This window comes from Octodon degus, unplaced genomic scaffold (genome assembly GCF_000260255.1).
Source record: "Octodon degus isolate 3935 unplaced genomic scaffold, OctDeg1.0 scaffold00069, whole genome shotgun sequence".
Taxonomy (NCBI): Eukaryota; Metazoa; Chordata; class Mammalia; order Rodentia; family Octodontidae; genus Octodon; species Octodon degus.
Window position 1 is genome coordinate 12,680,723 of NW_004524645.1, and position 3,272 is coordinate 12,683,994.

The 3,272-nt window shown below is 41.0% G+C and overlaps 1 pseudogene; it reads right to left on the reverse strand.

Moving 5' to 3' along the window:
• Positions 1–959: 959 nt before the first annotated feature.
• Positions 960–2,041, reverse strand: LOC101565114 (annotated as a pseudogene).
• Positions 2,042–3,272: the final 1,231 nt, after the last annotated feature.

The window sequence follows — 3,272 nt, forward strand, 5'->3', positions numbered from 1 at the left end:
TCTTAATGAATAGAATGATTTGTTCTAATGGTGTTTGTAAATAGGATCTCAAGTCCGCATCTTGTACAGCAATTAACCACTAAAAAGAATATATGCAGTGTATTATTTGTTGAAACAGTACTTCCGATTTGATTTGAAACTGTCTCATTGCTATCTGTTTATCAATAAAATTTTGAAAAAAAATTCCTGAGGGGATTTCATTGACCTTATCAGACCCAAAAGCTACAACTCTTGTTGCATCGGTCTTGCTTTATCTTGGTCTTAACCATCCAGCAGAAAAGTAGAGAAATGAAGTATATGAAGTAAAGCCATGCTGTTATGTTGAGCTGTAGTGGACTCAGGTCAACAATTTCTGATATTGCTAGTGAAGTGGAAGACCCAATAGTATTATGGACTACTGGACTCTTTTACAATATTTTGCTGAGTTATCACACCTATGATATTCAAATAATGGAACTAAACCAAAAAAGGGTATACAGATGAATATCCATTTTGTACCTATGTATTCAAAGTGGTTAGGATAGATATATAGTTACATTCTCTTAATTAATTTAGGGATTTCTTCTAATGGTGTTTGTAAATAGGATATCATGTCTGCATCTTGTACAGCAATTAACCGCTAGGAAGAATGTATGCAATGTGTTAATTATTGAAACTGTCTTACAAATTTGGTTTGAAACTGTCTCATTGCTATTTGTTTCTCAATAAAATTATGAGGAAAATTGTACAATACCTCTGCAGTAACATGATGTTAATAGAAATTGGCCATGTGCTAAGGTCATTTTAGTAAGCTACTATTATTTAAATATAGAAAAAGTAATGTCTTGGTCCAAATTAGTGAAACTTTTAAAAAGATTATCTTTAGAGAACACTGAAGACAGTGCTTTTTCAGACAGATTCTGATACTCAAAATCATTGTTGTAATCTAACTAAAGATTAACCTTTTAATCACATCTTTCTTAAAAAGCTGTAAGGCTTCCATTTCTCTGGGAGATGTTTTTACCAAGGTGTTGTTCAACTCCACAAGATAAGCTTTCTTCGTTATTATAAAGAACTACATACATATTAGAGAGATTGCCATTCACAGCTTTTTCATCTTTTCCAAAAGGTATGGGCAGACTTGCTAGACTAAAGCTGATGTCTTTAAAGGCAGGCAACAAGAATATCCCCACAATAATTGTGAAGAAGCAATTCAGAGTTCCAATGTCATCATCCACGGGCATATCCTGCCACTCCATGAACAATAACTTAGCAGATTAAAACTGATGTTGCAAAGAACACATAGTAGGTGGGAGTCACAATGGACATGCTGTGTATGTCCAGTGCCCGGTGCAGATAGTTGATCTGAGTGCTCATGCAGACCACCAGGCTCAGCAGCAGGACCCAGTCCAGTTGCTGCAGCAGCACAGGCCTGCCCACCAGCAGCTCCTTGATGGTGATGCCCGGACTCTTCATGCAGGAGACCGAGAAGGCACCAGACACAGAGCAGATGGTGATGTACACCGGGATGTTAGTCTGTCAGTGGCAAGGCCCCACCACGAAGATGAGGATCAAGGCCACAGTGACCACAAGTGTTGCAAAGACCACAAAGCCTGGGTCACCTAGTTTGTGAGACATTTCCTTCAAGGTCTCTATTGCCTCCTCTTTTGGAGCATGGATGACCATCACTGTAGATCCCAGAATACTTAGCAAACACCCAATTTTCCTATGAATATTGAGTCATTCATTCAGAAAGTATGAAGGAAGAATTGCACTTACAAGGTCACTGAGGGCTCCCAGGGGCATCACCAGCATGGCTGGGACAAAGACATAGGCCATGAAGTTGACCACCTCTCCGGCTCCCATTGACAGCAGTTCCAGCCCACCACAACCATTCTTGGAGATATGCATGGACTCCTTGACCTGCTCTCACGGAGCCTTTCTGGGCAAGTCACAGAAGCCCTTTCCTCTTCAAGATGAAACTCCCTCCAATGAAAATGTTGGAGGTCATAGCCAATCCCAAACCAACGTAAAAGTCACATTTTCCATGCCCCTGGCTCATTTCGTTTGTTACTTTAGAAGTTTCTGGGAATCACATGGATGATCACAGAACATAGAAACTGCGGGTAACTGTAGAAAGGTTGATGTCATCTTCAAACATGTAAATTCAATATGGTCTCCCTTTTGAAAAACAGATGATTTATTCATTCTCATTTCCCTATAAAAACAACCCTTTTTTCCCGTTTAAAGTTGTAAACTCTGGCAGAGTACCTCCAGCTGAGCATGGCCCAGTGCCCACAAGCCGTCCCCAGAGCTCTGGGTCAGACTTGCGCAGACCTCCTCACCCCGCCCGCCAGAGCAAGGGAGCAGCCAAGCACAGGAACCCTCCAGCCCAGAAGGGAGAGCCACGCCTTGCCTGCCTAAGGCTGCTCCAGGGCCTCGCCCAACACCCCGCGTGAGGCCAGCACCTTCCTCACGATGCAGCGGGAGGTGCCAAAATTTGGGGCCTCTGCCGGGCACACCACTATGGGTGCGCCTGAACGAGCCTATCCATAAGTATACCTCCAGCCCACCACTGCGGGGACCCATAGGGCATGAGGAGAAGCTGGGCGCCTCCTTTTTTTGATAAAGTTGGTAGGGTTTTATGAATTTTATTTATTCTTTCAAAGAACCAACTCTTTGTTTCATTTATTCTATATATTGTTTTGTTTGTCTCCATTGCATTAATTTCTGTCAAAATCTTCCTGCCTTCCTTGGGCTTTGGGCTTGACTTGTTGTTTTTCTAGGAGCTTGAGGTGTAGCATAAGATATTTATTAGGGCTTGTTCTGTTTTCCTAATGGGTGAATTTACTGTTATAAATTCCCCTCTTAAAGCAGCTTTCTTAGTATCCCACAGGTTTTGGTAGGTTATATCTGCATTTTCATTTGATTGTAAATATTTTATAAGTTTTTCTCTAATTTAGTCTCTGACCCACTGGTTGTTTAGGAGGTTGTTATTTAATTTCCATGTATTTACGGTGTTTTCTGGTTTCTTTTGTCCATAATTTCCAGTTTCATTGCACTGTGGTCGCATAGTTTGCACGAGATAATTTCAATTCCTTTGCATTTACTTAAGCATGCTCTGTTTTCTAGTATATTTCTAGTATTTGGAGAATGTCCCAAGTGCAGCTGAGAAGAATGTGTACTCTGTTGTTGCTGGGTGAAACACTTTGTAAAGGTCTATCGCGTCCATTTCTTCACAAATTTGGTTTAGTTCTGTGATTTCTTTGCTGATTTTTTGCCTAGTTGATCTA